Raw genomic sequence first — 17,042 nt, 5'->3', positions numbered from 1 at the left:
GGTCTAGGTTATGCTTGTTCACTGTCAGGAATTCCTTCGGCGGTTATTGCTGCAGAGTAAAAAATATCGTTGCAGAAACAATCTGGGTGTAAAGGGGCAGGACTGGTTAAAATCTCAAACCAATCTCAATTTCAACCATACCGACTCAGCGCTTGGTTCCAACTCAGTTGGGCGCTTTCTCGTGCACACCACAGCTGATGTCCCAGAACATTCTTTTTTCAACGACCCAAACCAGGGGTGAATAAGAACAAAAACACCAGTCTGCTGTGAATGTGTACATGCTCATGTTATGTCATCTGTTCGGCTGCTTTTTAAACCCCGTTTATACCGCGGTATATTCGAGGGGGGGGGGGGGGGAGGTGGGTGTATAGCCAATTGGTTTCACTTTGTCTGTTGGTTTGTCCGTCTGTTTTGTCCGCACTTAGATCTCTGGTGTTTATAGGTCGATTGAGCTGGAATATGGTGTTTACCCTTTTTACGTATAGTCAAGTTTTGACTAAATGTTTTAACATAGAGGGGGAATCGAGACGAGGGTCGTGGTGTCTGTGTGTGCGTGTGTGTGTGTAGAGCGATTTAGATTAAACTACTGGACCGATCTTTATGAAATTTTACATGAGAGTTCCAGGTATGATATCCCCGGACGTTTTTTTCATTTTTTCGATAAATGTCTTTGATGACGTCATATCCGGCTTTTTGTAAAAGGTGAGGCGGCACTGTCACACCCGCATTTTTCAATCAAATTGATTGAAATTTTGGCCAAGCAATCTTCGACGAAGGCCGGACAATGTGCAGATTTGATGCAGCACAAACAGTCGAGAAACTGATGAAAACAGTGAGAGCATTCGGGACACACACAAAAACGCCTACGCACGCACGCGCACACACATGCACAAACAGACATACATACATACATACAGACAGACAGACAGACACACACACACACACACACGCACATACACACGCGCGCGCACACACGCACGCACGCACGCACGCACTCACACACACACACACACACACACACACACACACACACACATACACACGCGCGCGCACACACGCACACATACATACGAGCGCACGCACGTATTCTCAGCATAACACACACAGACACACACACACTGACACACACACTGACACACACACGCGCGCGCGCGCACACACACACACACTCACATACGAGCGCACGCACGTATTCTCAGCATAATAACTCTATCGTTACTCTATTTTCTACACAACGTTAATTTGTTCATCGTCGTGTAGTCGTTCTCGTTGATTCGTATAATTCATCGTTCCAAGGATGTCCCCAACCGTGAGATCAGAGAGTAGACCTATAAACACGCCGTGCGGTACAGTGTTGAGACGCCTGGAACTAAAGGAGGAAAGAAGACTTCTGTGCGGTGAATATTCATCACAACGTGTACCATTAGTCGCGCTACCTGTCCGCTTCCTGTGACTCACGACCACGTGTCACTGCAGGTGTCACTTGGCACCTGACATGGTAAACATGTTGTGACGGAAAGTTGTGTCTTCCTTTCTGCTATTTGGTTGTTCTTTTTTCTTGTTAATTTTTGAATAAAAAACCGTTTAATTGCGACAACAAAAAACGATTCAGGCACACAGAAGAACAAACAAGTCGCGTAAGGCGAAAATACAATATTTAGTCAAGTAGCTGTCGAAGTCACATAATGAAACTGAACGCAATGCAACTCAGCAAGACCGTATACTCGTAGCATCGTCAGTCCACCGCTCATGGCAAAGGCAGTGAAATTGACAAGAAGAGCGGGGTAGTAGTTGCGCTGAGAAGGATAGCACGCTTTTCTGTACCTCTCTTCGTTTTAACTTTCTGAGCGTGTTTTCAATCCAAACATAGCATATCTATATGTTTTTGGAATCAGGAACCGACAAGGAATAAGATGAAAGTGTTTTTAAATTGATTTCGAAACATTAATTTTGATCATAATTTTTATATTTTTAATTTTCAGAGCTTGTTTTTAATCCGAATATAACATATGTATATGATTTTGGAATCAGAAAATGATGGAAAATAAGATGAACGTAAATTTGGATCGTTTTATAAATTTTTATTTTTTGTTACAATTTTCAGAGTTTTAATGACCAAAGTCATTAATTAATTTTTAAGCCACCAAGCTGAAATGCAATACCGAAGTCCGAGCTTCGTCGGAGATTCCTTGACCAAAATTTCAACCAATTTGGTTGAAAAATGAGAGCGTGACAGTGCTGCCTCAACTTTCACGAAAAGCCGGATATGACGTCATCAAAGACATTTATCAAAAAAATGAAAAAAACGTCTGAGGATTTCATACCCAGGAACTCTCATATCAAATTTCATAAAGATCGGTCCAGTAGTTTAGTCTGAATCGCTCTACACACACACACACAGACACACACACACACACACACACACGCACGCACACACGCACGCACATACACCACGACCCTCGTTTCGATTCCCCCTCGATGTTAAAACATTTAGTCAAAACTTGACTAAATGTAATCATCATGTGACCAGTTTGTTTTGTTTAGAGTACATGTATGAACACGTCAGTGTTAACACAGAAGTGTTCCACTGTAACAAGATTTGAACACTTTGTGACATAGTGCAAAGCTCTACTGGCAAAAGTAGCACACATAGTGTTCAACAGTGAATACATGAACATTTCGTGAACGCTATGTGTGCCTCTTTTGCCAGTAGAACTACGTTCTCTGCCACAAGTCGAACACTTCTCTTTAGAGTCAACAAAATGAATAAAAATAATTAGAGGGAAAACAATTTTAACCTCAACCTTTGATCCATCCTAGCTCTCTTTCTGTTGTTCCAACCGTGGCCGTAAAACCACCACCTTTCTCCTTTACTCACCATTATTTTATAATCAAAATACGCATGATTTATGCTGTTGAGTTTTCTGTCTGGCCAAATGCTGTTTTCCAAACAAAGCGTTTCATAACCTGTTTTTAGTACTTGTACAACATGCTTTCTTCTTTCACTAATACAGTGAAATCATGAATACTTGGTGCTTCGTGACAGCTGTCACACACACACACACACATACACACACATACACACACATACACACACACACACACACACACACACACACACACACACACACAGGCGCTAGGAAAAGAAATTACTTCCCCGTACGCACTAAAGATCAATAAAAATAACATACACATTAAGAAAAGTATGTGCATATGCATTAATTAATAGGCGCAGTCTTCCTCGTGTTAACGATCCGGATCACCATCTCAGATCTGCCAGAGATGTTACTGTGGAGAAAAGCGACTACATGAATATTTTTTTTTGTCTTTTCTCCATATGCAATTTTCTTCTTAAAGTTTATAGAGTGAGGAAGAAGAGAAAGTGTAGAGAGCAGAATATATTATCTAGGTTAGTATCGAAACGGTGTGGAATTAAGATTCACACTCTAAAATCATATTTGTTCTTTCCCCTAGTAAATTGTTCGGAGATAAGGATGATATAGTACTTTTCTATTGCTCTCTTGCGGTAGAATTAATTGGTTAAATTGGTTTTGACACGATGGCGCCGGCTTGACTGACGGGATATGAACCCTAGGTCACTAAATCGCTACGGCTTAATTTTGAGCACGTGGACCGCCCGCGAAAGCATTGTTTTTCGACATCCAACTCTCACCTTTCCCCCCCCCCCCCCCAACCCTCCTTTCCAGCTTGACTTGATTCTTTACTTCCATGTTGAATAATACTTGGTACACACAGACGAACACACACGCACACACTCTCTCTCTCTCTCTCTTTCTCTCTCTCTCTCTCTCTCTCTCTCTCTCTCTCTCTCTCTCTCTCTCTCTCTCTCTCTCTCTCTCTTTCGTCTTTTATGTAGCTTTTACATGTATATCATTCTTTCTTTTACCCATGTATTCAATATAAACATGTAGTCTGTATTCATTTGTTTAGTAGAATGTAGATTTTATGTTTATCATCTACATATGAGAAGCCTGTTCAATATACACTGTGTTTGATTGTGGTTAACTTGTAACTGCATACGGTGTTTGGTGTAACATGACTATTTTGCGAGGTAATAGTCAGAGGTTTTGCACTTTGTTCACCGTATTGATAACCAATGAGTGTTTGGTATCAAACGATGCGTCGTAGAATTTCCATTTTATTGATGTATATCTTTATAGCGTTTTTGATGTAGTTTTCTTAGTACAGGAGTTTTTGTGTATGTTTGAGGGGTTTTAACTGTAGCTTGTATGGAGACTGATACCAGCCTCGAAACTCTCCCCCCTCCCTCCCCATTTTGTTATGTGATCCCAGTGCGACGTTTTCATTGGTTCCTTAGCTGTGACGTCAGGGACAGTCATGGAAGGTATATAAGCTGTTAGTTTTCAAGGTTCGGGGGAGTCTTGGCAACCAACCTGGCTTAAGTGTCTAAATGGTATACCGGACTTCCCACTTAGAGTTACAGCATTGCTTCTGTGCCTGTGGAAAAGGTTGTGGGAGGCAACCTTAGTACCGAACGGTTGTGGGATGTTCCCAACCTAGTACAAAGTATTTGTTGTTATCTCTAAAACTGTCCTCCGGAGTTTTGGCAACCAACCTGGCTTAAGTGTCTAAATGGTATACCGGACTCCGCCCTGTGGACTGAACTGACAGGGTTAACAAAAAACGTTCCGCAGTCCCAGGTTACCACACGGCGAGTAAAGTGGCGTCGCTTTACTCTTTTACTTTATTTTTACTCAGGCCCCGAACCTCTGCCCAAATTTTCAGCCATTTTAGGACATAGGATATTGCTTTCAGTAGCGTATTTTGCTAAGGGTACCTACGGGTCATGCCCAAATTTTCAGCCATTTTAGGACTTAAAATATTTTTCGAGTAGTAGGAAAATTACAGGAATAGAGTGAACCAATGTACAGATATATTTTCTGAAAAGAACTACGCCTTGTATTGAGTTGTTTTTATGATTTGTTTTGATGCAATACAATTTTGAACTTTACCTGCCTCTTCTTGAGTTTATATTCTGTGTGTCTGTTTGTCCTGTCGTGTGATTGCCATCCTGACAAATGACCTTCAAACACGAATAACATCTAAGACACAGACACAGACAGTTAGAGTTAATGTGAAGCTAAGACCGCTCGGCTTTACAAATGGTGTCAGAAGTGGGATAAAGATTGGTTCACTGTGGTTTTGGTAGCTTCCGATTTATTTTTACTTAGAGAGAGAAGATCCCTTCCCATCCCTTTGTTTTTATTTTATTTTTCTCAGTCGCTTAGCCAGTGACTGTTTATTTTTCTGGACTGCTGCGAAGCAAGATGTCTGACCTTGGTTCACAAGAAGACCTGCGGGCGTCAGGCGGTACTGACGACAAGGGTCGTCGCCTACCTCCGTTGGACAGCGGGATCGAACTGACTGGCAGGGCTGTACCACAACAGACGCTTGCCTCGGCGAGGGATGACCGTCACGGCGGGGCGTTCGACCGGACTCGCAGAGACGAGGAGATCGCTTGGGGCAGCAGAACGGGACTCCTCGCCGATGACTGGGTGGAGGCCGAGACGCTTCTCGCCGGAACTACTGGGCAAGGATCGCCGATGAGAGAACAGGGTGGCCAACTCCCTGGTTACCCATTCTCTCGACGGGACAACTGGACAGACTACACATCTCATCGACGGATGGAGAGGATCGTCCCTCTCATCGTCTCCTTTCGCCAATACGGGCGCGGGGAAGCGAGCTCCTTGACTATGATTCTCCTCAACGCCAGGGGGAGTCACTTCATCGTTTCGCTTCGCCCACAGGACGGGAGACTAGGAGCACAGGCCCTGATCGCCCTCACAAAGACGTTTCTTCACATCATTGGGCTTCGCCGACACGTCATTACATCGATCGACCAATGAGGGATTGGGGTGGCCAGAATCTTGGCTTCCCACATCATCTGCGGGAGACAGCTCCGGTGGAGCGAAGCACCAACAGAAAACCACCTAACTTCGACGGAAAGTCAAGCTTCGGGGACTTCCGGGTCCAATTTGAGATCGTGGCAAAAATGAACGGTTGGTCACAAGGGAGATGTGCAATGGAGATGGCTGCGTCTCTCAGGGACCAAGCCGTTTCCGTGTTGACGCTACTTGACCCTGACATGAGGGGAGACTACAGAGCTCTGGTCGACGCACTTGAATCAAGATTTGAATCACGTCATCAGACAGAAATGCATAGAGCGTCGCTCCGCAACAGAACCCGCAAAAGAGGAGAGTCCTTGTCAGCTTTGGCCCTGGACCTGAAGGGGATGACCAGGAGAGCTTACCCCACCGCCAGAGGCGAGCTCTGGGAACAGTTGACTGTGACAAGCTTTCTGGATAGCTTGGCCGACGGCGACATGGAGTGGGCCGTTCTTCAAGGAAAGCCGACTACGGTAGAAGAGGCGGTCACTCTGGCGACTCAGTTTGAGTCATTCAAGAAAGCTTGGTCCAGACGGCGGGAAAAAGACGAACCAGAGCTCTATCTCGTCCACGAGAAGACAAACGCCAAGGACAACACTACGAAAGATAAAGACAACAGACGCAAATGCTATTTCTGTAACAGCCCTCTGCACCTGATCGAGAATTGTGCCGAACGGATCGAAGGACTGAGGAGAACACAACTGCAGGCACAGGGACGTAACCGGAACTCGGGAAACGAGCAATAGTCGACACCGGAGGTCACATGTCGGCTGGAGAAGAAGAAGACGAACGACCTGACATTGAACACGGATCAGGCAAGAAGCACACCAACGCAGACGCCCTGTCTTGACGCCCGTGTCACCAGGAAGACTGCAACCATTGCGAGAGAAAGGATCGAAGAACAGGCGGCATTTCTGCGGGCAGTGCATGACATCAGACAAACTTCAAGCAACAGAAAAGGGGACCCAGACAGAGCCTGAGGTGGGGATGGATCACGAAATGACGAGTGTAGAGCTAGAGTCAGACAACAGCGAAAGGAGAGACAGCAGACCTACGTCATCGCCTGCTGGAGAGACTGAGATTTGACCATTAGAGGAGACTGAGGGGTTCACGATGGAGTAGACAGCGTCTGGCCAGAGCTGTTGAAACATTTGGTTTTTTTCTTGTTGCAACAACTTACTACAGAAGAGTCATATACACTCTGCCATGGGTGTAGTCCTACAACCTGCGGGGGATTGGATTGGGAACCGTCTTGACCTGGTGTCACACTAGGTGGCACTGGCGGGTATGGTACGGAAGACCTACCAGAGGGCAGGCAAGGCAAGCATAACCGAAAGAGCGGTTTGAGCGGCGTGTGCTGGACCTATGCGGCCACATAGGTCGGGTGGGCTGATCAACTGGAGAGCTAAGTGCATCCAGCAGCGAGGGAGCCTGAGAGATGGACTTCTCGGAAGGGGACTTAGATTACAACGAGGGGTCCCGAAGACACGCATCGGTCACCAATTCATGAACTTATTGCAGAGACCGAGAAGGTTGTCAAAGAAAGGAACACAGAACCTCAAATCTCTTCGAAAATCATTATTAGAATCTACGGTGGCAGTCAGCGACACCACTACCTCCGTCCCGATGAAGACACGGTGGTCGACCTGGGATGCCAGCTGCGTCTCGGCGTTAAACGGTGTTCCAGCTGGGGGTCGTCCGGGGGCGGATGTTTCACCGAGGTCGACGCTTTTGCAGTGACAGAAACGACAGAGGAAGCTGTCTGGCGCCGCGAGAACGCGCCAGTCGATGTTGATGTCGTTGCTGTGACGGAGGTAGCTGTCTGGCGCCGCGAGGACGCGCCAGCCGATGTTGATGTCGTTGCTGTGACGGAGGGAGCTGTCTGGCGCCGCGAGGACGCGCCAGCCGATGTCGACGCCGATGCTGTGACGAGATGACGTCAGAGTGACGTAACATCCTCGTCGTCAACGCCGCATCCGTGATGTCGCCGCAACTCCAACAACGATGACGTCAACGATTGAAGGTTTTATTATTTAGAGCATCAAAGACATTGAGTTAATTAGTTACATGAGTCATGTAGGATTGTTTTTAAAAGAAGAAAGAGACAGACATTAGATGAGTTATTGCGCCGTGTGTGTGTTTCAAAGATAATGGGGGCAGATGTGAGTGTACACTTACGACCGGTAAGAATACACATTTTGTCTTTTTATTCTGTTAATTGTTTCTGGTATTTGTTGAAATGTTGAACATAAATAAGTTTGACCGGTTGTCCTCTCTTTTATATGTTGCTGTGAAGTTTGGTTCCGCGATGTCATGGTTTCTGAATGTATTGCGAAACCAACCACGGCGAGGTAAATCGGTGTGTGGTTGTGTTTTTTTTTGTTTAAATGGAACAGAAGACTAGAGTGGAAAGTCTAACGTTCTTTTATAACAATTTTGTGTCACTATAACAGTTTTTTTGTTTTCGTTGTTTTTACTGTAACCTGTCGCGAAGAATCCAAATTATTTCGACGTTTTTTTTAACTTCCCTCCTTTTGGTGTCGGCGTAAGAAGCAATAATCGCATAATTTTACTATTTTTTTGTAACAATATATTGTTTTCTTTTTCTGCTTGCAATTTATAATGATAATAGAACTGACAAGCTGAGAGAGTTGTTTTTATTTGGTTTGGGCCAAATTCACCATTTTTTTGAGTTGGAATCCAATAAGAACGGACAGAGTTTGTTGGTTCGGCGTTACTAATGGTGTTTCTAACGCAAATCTTATCCTTTCGCTCGTTTTTTACATTTGGTGTCAGAAGAAAAAGAAGGATATTGGTGTTTCACTGGTTTTCTGTAAATATGATTTTTGCTTGTTGTAAAAGGATGAGTACTTATAGTGTTTGGTGTATACTTAGCAGCAGGACTATATTTTTGCTTTTGCTTTAAGAAGTTTTAATACCCTCGGTCATTTTCAGTTTGAGGGCAAACTGTTTTTGTGGAGGGGGGCATTGTGGAGAAAAGCGACTACATGAATAATTTTTTTTGTCTTTTCTCCATATGCAATTTTCTTCTTAAAGTTTATAGAGTGAGGAAGAAGAGAAAGTGTAGAGAGCAGAATATATTATCTAGGTTAGTATCGAAACGGTGTGGAATTAAGATTCACACTCTAAAATCATATTTGTTCTTTCCCCTAGTAAATTGTTCGGAGATAAGGATGATATAGTACTTTTCTATTGTTCTCTTGCGGTAGAATTAATTGGTTAAATTGGTTTTGACACGATGGCGCCGGCTTGACTGACGGGATATGAACCCTAGGTCACTAAATCGCTACGGCTTAATTTTGAGCACGTGGACCGCCCGCGAAAGCATTGTTTTTCGACATCCAACTCTCACCTTTCCCCCCCCCCCCCCCCCCAACCCTCCTTTCCAGCTTGACTTGATTCTTTACTTCCATGTTGAATAATACTTGGTACACACAGACGAACACACACGCACACACTCTCTCTCTCTCTCTCTTTCTCTCTCTTTCTCTCTCTCTCTCTCTCTCTCTCTCTCTCTTTCTCTCTCTCTCTCTCTCTCTTTCGTCTTTTATGTAGCTTTTACATGTATATCATTCTTTCTTTTACCCATGTATTCAATATAAACATGTAGTCTGTATTCATTTGTTTAGTAGAATGTAGATTTTATGTTTATCATCTACATATGAGAAGCCTGTTCAATATACACTGTGTTTGATTGTGGTTAACTTGTAACTGCATACGGTGTTTGGTGTAACATGACTATTTTGCGAGATAATAGTCAGAGGTTTTGCACTTTGTTCACAGTGTTGATAACCAATGAGTGTTTGGTATCAAATGATGCGTCGTGGAATTTCCATTTTATTGATGTATATCTTTATAGCGTTTTTGATGTAGTTTTCTTAGTACAGGAGTTTTTGTGTATGTTTGAGGGGTTTTAACTGTAGCTTGTATGGAGACTGATACCAGCCTCGAAACTCTCCCCCCTCCCTCCCCATTTTGTTATGTGATCCCAGTGCGACGTTTTCATTGGTTCCTTAGCTGTGACGTCAGGGACAGTCATGGAAGGTATATAAGCTGTTAGTTTTCAAGGTTCGGGGGAGTCTTGGCAACCAACCTGGCTTAAGTGTCTAAATGGTATACCGGACTTCCCACTTAGAGTTACAGCATTGCTTCTGTGCCTGTGGAAAAGGTTGTGGGAGGCAACCTTAGTACCGAACGGTTGTGGGATGTTCCCAACCTAGTACAAAGTATTTGTTGTTATCTCTAAAACTGTCCTCCGGAGTTTTGGCAACCAACCTGGCTTAAGTGTCTAAATGGTATACCGGACTCCGCCCTGTGGACTGAACTGACAGGGTTAACAAAAAACGTTCCGCAGTCCCAGGTTACCACACGGCGAGTAAAGTGGCGTCGCTTTACTCTTTTACTTTATTTTTACTCAGGCCCCGAACCTCTGCCCAAATTTTCAGCCATTTTAGGACATAGGATATTGCTTTCAGTAGCGTATTTTGCTAAGGGTACCTACGGGTCATGCCCAAATTTTCAGCCATTTTAGGACTTAAAATATTTTTCGAGTAGTAGGAAAATTACAGGAATAGAGTGAACCAATGTACAGATATATTTTCTGAAAAGAACTACGCCTTGTATTGAGTTGTTTTTATGATTTGTTTTGATGCAATACAATTTTGAACTTTACCTGCCTCTTCTTGAGTTTATATTCTGTGTGTCTGTTTGTCCTGTCGTGTGATTGCCATCCTGACAAATGACCTTCAAACACGAATAACATCTAAGACACAGACACAGACAGTTAGAGTTAATGTGAAGCTAAGACCGCTCGGCTTTACAACAACAGTCGTCCAGTCAGACACAGCATCTGAAAAAAAAGAATTGAAAAAATTAAAATTAAAATAAAAATAAATAAATGAAATGACGGCTGTTTTCCCATTGGTCCTATCTCCTGAGCAGTTCAGGGCAAGAGCAATCAAGTTTTCGGGATATACTTAGGTCTCAGTGTTTGCTAGAAATAGACAAAAAATGGAATTTTAGAACGTGACTTGGAAGCTAAGTGATATCAACGTAGCAATGTTTGGCGTAACAGCGAAGCAAATTCTCTTAAAATGTAACATGCTATGCCGTAATACCCCTGTCACACTCATGGCGTTCCCGCGGCGTTGTAAATTTTTCAGAGCGCCGTGGGATCGCAGGAAAATTCTGCGATTGACTGCGCTCTCACGGCGTGCTAGGAGTCACTGCGCGTCCACGGCGTGTCGATTAAGCGGAAGTGTGTGTACACGACAGGGGAGTGTACTCTGCGTTATGGGGTTGGCTCACAACGCACTGTCAACTTCCTGCAAACGCCGGCCCCCGTAGCGCAGTGGTTAGCGCATCGGGCTGCGGGCCGGGAGGTCATGGGTTCGAATCCCATCAGGGTCATGTGGGTTTTTCGGGCTACGGTCGGCTCCTACCCAGAGTGGAAGTGCTATGGTTCCTATGGGAAGGCTGGGATCACACAGTCGAGTGTCATTCACTTAACGAATGCGACTTTGAGGGTGCTCAGGTTCTGTATACCTGACCAACACCGCAGGTGCGGCAGTTCTCGGGCCTGGTTGACGCCAGGATATATTATGACAGTAAGCGTAGAGTGCTGCCCTGTCACGTAGTCTCAAAATCCAAATTGGAAATCCAAAGCATCATCATTATAATCATCCTCATCTCATTAATCATCCAAAATATAAATTGTCCTTGCTCTTGTGGCCCTTCATGCCCGGAGCTCTCATGGTGACCTTGATCTCAGTGTTCCTGTTCGATCCTTCCCTGAATAGTAGTTCTGCTGTCAGTCTTCAACGCGTGACGTTCTGGGGGGTCGACGGAGGGCAGGGACGTGGTGGCGGTCTGCTCTCTGGAGGGGACGCTCACTCAGTCTGGCTCCGCGACTTAAAAGTCAATGTCGTTAGTAGGGTGCATAGTAGGTAGTGGGATGCGTCCGTTAGCTCGGGACAGACCCACTACTGAACACCGTCGAAGTGACTCAGCAGAAGTGCAGTGTCATCTTCCGAGGGTAGCCTACCGCAGCGACCCGACATCCCCCCCCTGGAGCGTCTGTAAAATCGACAAGTCTGGCAGCGGAACGAAATTCAGAGGTGGTTGGAGCAGTGAGTGCAGGGACGGGGCGGTGTGAGAGCACAACGGGACAAGGAACAGGTGTAAAGACGAAAAAAACACAAACAAAAACAACAACACCTTTCTGCAAACGCCCTGCCAACGCTGACGGACGCTGTAGAAGCGCAGTGACATCCCCAAGGACTCCGTGAGGTCATCGTGGAAACGCCCTGCAAACGCTGATGGACGCGGTAGAAGCGCAGTGACATCTCCGTGAGGTCTCCGTGCAAGCGCCGCCGGCTACCACTGCGTCCCTACTGCGCGCCCACGGAGCTCTTGTGGCGCGGTAGGAGACCTTACTGAGCTGCTACGGCGACCCTATGGCGTTCCTATCACGCGCATACAGAACGCCGAGCGACGGCGCGTACGTTGTGCATGCTCTTGGCGACTCCAATGCGTCAATTGGAGATGCCACCGCGTTGCTCCGGCGCTGTAGGAGACCCTACTGCGCGCACCTCGGCGTTCTTCATTTTCTTGGACGCCGCGGGGACACTGTGAGGACGCAGCCTTAGTATAGTGGGACAGGGGTATAAGCATAAGCTCTGCAAATCTAAGCAAAACCAACTGACACTTACCTGAAGTTGTCGACCACTCAGACACGTGATGCTGACGGTAAGCACGATGAAGAGACACAGGATGAAGTTGAGGCGGACGATGTGGTACACTGACGTCAGATTCCTGCAGAAGAACAAACAAACAACTAAAGAATCTGAGAGTCAAAGACCCCTTTCTTCCCGTTTCACGGCGAATTTGCGTCAGTATCAAGAAAATGACACGCTTCAGTTACCCTCTAACTGTAACTCTTGATGTGGTGCACGGACGTCAGATTCTTGAAGAAAAAACAAACAACTAAAGAATCAGGGTATAAAAGATCCCTGTCTTCTTCTCGTTTCACGGCGAATTTGTGTCACAAGCTAGAAAAGAGGAGAGCTCGAATGGAGTTAATTTTGGACGAAATCAGGCCAACATACCAACTCAAGCCCCTCGAAATGTAGTTAATCTTGGCAGAAGTTCGGCTGACGTTGTACCTCTAGCCGCTCGAAAAAGAGTTAATCTTGGCAGAAGTTCGGCTGACGTTGTACCTCTAGCCGCTCGAAAAAGAGTTAATCTTGGCAGAAGTTCGGCTGACGTTGTACCTCTAGCCGCTCGAAAAAGAGTTAATCTTGGCAGAAGTTTGGCTGACGTTGTACCTCTAGCCGCTCGAAAAAGAGTTAATCTTGGCAGAAGTTCGGCTGACGTTGTAACTCTAGCCGCTCGAAAAAGAGTTAATCTTGGCAGAAGTTCGGCTGACGTTGTACCTCTAGCCGCTCGAAAAAGAGTTAATCTTGGCAGAAGTTCGGCTGACGTTGTACCTCTAGCCGCTCGAAAAAGAGTTAATCTTGGCAGAAGTTTGGCTGACGTTGTACCTCTAGCCGCTCGAAAAAGAGTTAATCTTGTCAGAAGTCTGGCTGACTGACGTCCTACCTCTAACCGCTCGATATAGGATCGACCTTTCCTTGGGACACATACTAAACGCTAACATCCTGGCTGACGTCCTACCTCTAACCGCTCGATATAGGATCGACCTTTCCTTGGGACACATACTAAACGCTAACATCCTGGCTGACGTCCTACCTCTAACCGCTCGATATAGGATCGACCTTTCCTTGGGACACATACTAAACGCTAACATCCTGGCTGACGTCCTACCTCTAACCGCTCGATATAGGATCGACCTTTCCTTGGGACACATACTAAACGCTAACATCCTGGCTGACGTCCTACCTCTAACCGCTCGATATAGGATCGACCTTTCCTTGGGACACATACTAAACGCTAACATCCTGGCTGCTTTTGTGCAGAGTGATTTTGTCTGAATGAATTTCTTGCCTCAACGTAACGTAAAGCAACAAACACGTCTAAACGTAAAGCAGCAAACACGTCTAAACGGAAAGCAGCAAACACGTCTAAACGGAAAGCAGCAAACACGTCTAAACGGAAAGCAGCAAACACGTCTAAACGGAAAGCAGCAAACACGTCTAAACGGAAAGCAGCCAGAATGTTGATTTTTGGCATGCGTTTAAGCGAAAGGATTTTCTTATTAAATCAAAAAGATATATTCAATCGCGCAGATTTGTGATGGTGAACATAATAGTGTACACGAGAAGCACTATTCCTTTTTTCCTTCGCCAGGCCGGGTTATCGACTACACACGGAAGACATCGTGGGGCCGTGTGGACCAATGCTTCTCAAAGAAGGAAAAACGTGCATACCCTTCTGTCCGCACGGCCCCACGACATCTACGATCAATCAATCAATCAATCAATATGAAGCACAAAAAAAAGCGCGTATTCCGTGGGTACAGTTCTAAGCGCTTGTCGAAGAGTTGTCAACTACGGAAGGGGCTGCGCGTTTTTCCTTCTTTGAGAAGCATGGGTCCGCACGGCATCGATGTCTTCCGTGTGTAGTCTAAATTTGACCTTTGTTTTTTTTAATTACTTCTCGCTGAAATGTAATGATCTTTTAGGACATAAGAGCTTTTTAGGTGCCTGAGGCATTCTTAAAAGCTCATTAAAAATTCCAACTAGTTTTAAGAGATATTTGCAAGTAAACACCCTTCTAGGTCCACACGGACCCACGACCACCGGCGAAGGTTAACCAGAACAAAAAGGTTCATATCTATTCGAGAGCATACAAGTGTGTCATCATTTGAATGTCGAAACAAAATCGAGATTTTAGACATGAATGTTGTGAGCTATCACATACGAAAGGAAAGGGTGAAGACTGGCACACATTTTAACAGGGTAGCAAATACAGCTGGACAGACAGACAGACAGACAGAAAGACAGTCACACAGACAGACAGACAGACAGACTTTGGTTGGTGCTTTCTATCATAACTAACGTTAGGACCACGTCCTAATTGAATGACCTCCAAGCACCCAAATACACGCGCCAGGTATGATAAAGACCAATCGGATTCCAGGTTTTAGGACCTATGAGCTAACTACACGTGCCAGGTATGATAATGATCAATCACATGCCAGGTTTTAGCACCTAGGAGCTACAAAGACCAATCAGATGCCAGTGTTTGGGTGCTAGGAGGTCATTCAATTAGGACTTAGGTCCTAATGTTAGTTATGATAGAAAGCGCCAACCATAGACACACTACAACCATCACATTCAAACATAAAGACAGACAGACAAAAACAACAAAAACACACACATAAAAAAACCTTAACAAACAGTAAATACGTAATAATGGGTTGAAGATGTGCATAATTATGCTTATGGTAGTTTGGCCCGTATGAGCGACAACATTAATGTCCTTATAACGTTCATGTTTTGCCCATCGGAATGCTAAACAAAGTGTTTTTATACCTTACGTTCAGAAGTTGGAAGTTGGTATTGTTACCGACACCACACTATTGTCTAAAGATTGTATATTTGTTGGTGAGTATTGTGGAGAGAACAAAAAGTAAAGAAAGTTGATTTTTTCCAAATTGTAAATTTTTGCAAACTGTAAATGATCATGTATGAATGGAAAATTGTATGTATTGAGGAATACATATTTATGGATTAAAAGCCCCACAATGATGTGCATGGCAAAATTTATTAAAACAAAAGAAAATAAAAATAAAGACAGACAGAAAGACAGAAAGGCAGAGAGGCAGACAGAAAAAAAGACACACACACGCACACACACACACCAACACACACACACACACACACACACACACACACACACACACACACACACACTCCCACCTCCACAGGCACTGACACCACCACCACCACAAACTCTCCAGTCCAGAGTACCGTAAGGCCTGGCGCTCACCTATGTAACTTCAGCAGGACAGACGACGCACTGCAGATTATCCCAGCCCGCTGCACGTTGCGTGAAAGGAAAACAGGCCAAGTAGGCCCTATTCGTCATAATCCCTATCGCAGCATCAATGATATGCAGTGCGTCGTCTGTGCCGCTGAAACTGCGCAGGTATTTTCTGCCCTTAAGACCACAGGGCCGGACTAGGGGGGGGGGGGGGGGGGGCCTGGCTTAAGCATGTACCTCCCAAACGCTTGTTTTGTGGGGGAGGGAGGGGTTGCATCTGGATCATCATGAAATCCGAGGAGAAATCGCACCTCTCACCCCCTCCAAAAAAAATCATGAAAAAGGGAACATTCCTTGCATTGCATTCCGTTGCCTATGGGTCATTGCCTATACAGCAAGCTGTCGAATTTACCTTTTTCGTTCAAGGAGATTCCTTTCCCTCCAGAAACATCAAACAACGTTCAGCCACCCTGGACCCCCACAAAGGGGCTTCGCCCCCTGGACCCCCATCTGTAACCCCCCCCCCCCCTCGTACTTACCTCCTCCGGCCCTGAGACTCACCTGAACGCAAGCAGATAAGCCAGCAGTGTCGCTGTCATGCCACACAAGGCAATGATGCAGCCCATCAACAGTATAGGTGAGTCCGATGAACCCCTTCGCTTGTTCTGCAAACACAAGGTCACACACCAATGCACTAGATTCTTTCATCAAATGTAGACCGTCCTAACACGGAACTCGCAACGACATAGAGTATGGCGACCGGTTTAGTTTACAAAAGGGTGCATGCAGTGTTAAAATTGACAATTTCCAGCAGAAATATTCTATGAAAAACATCGACGATGTTTGTCTCAGATGATTTAATGATTATGTTAAAGGTTGACCTTTCTTTCAAATGCGAAACAACAAACAAACCCACAAACAAAAACATACAAACAAACAAGCAAGGTGATCTCAAAATGATCACAGAGAGAGAGAATTGAATTGAATTGAATTGAATTGAACTTTATTTAACAAGGATTAAGATTTAAGGCTACGCCTTTTCTTACAATCTGTCCTTGGGACGCACAATGGTAAAATTGAAAAATTAAAAAGTTAAAAAGTTTACCAACAAAAGGAGGTCAGATAACTTCAGCACGTGATGATAAAGAT

The 17,042-nt window shown here is 45.0% G+C and overlaps 1 non-coding gene across 1 annotated transcript; it reads left to right on the top strand.

Annotated features, from left to right (window-relative positions):
• Positions 1-11,283: 11,283 nt before the first annotated feature.
• Trnar-gcg (transfer RNA arginine (anticodon GCG)) lies at positions 11,284-11,357 on the top strand. The gene has a single exon. It is a non-coding gene; the product is annotated as a tRNA-Arg (tRNA).
• The last annotated feature ends 5,685 nt before the right edge of the window (positions 11,358-17,042 follow it).

Source organism: Littorina saxatilis, linkage group LG12, assembly GCF_037325665.1.
Source record: "Littorina saxatilis isolate snail1 linkage group LG12, US_GU_Lsax_2.0, whole genome shotgun sequence".
NCBI classification, from domain to species: Eukaryota; Metazoa; Mollusca; class Gastropoda; order Littorinimorpha; family Littorinidae; genus Littorina; species Littorina saxatilis.
The sequence above is the reverse complement of the archived record's forward strand: the minus strand, read 5'-3'. Positions and strand labels throughout refer to the sequence as shown.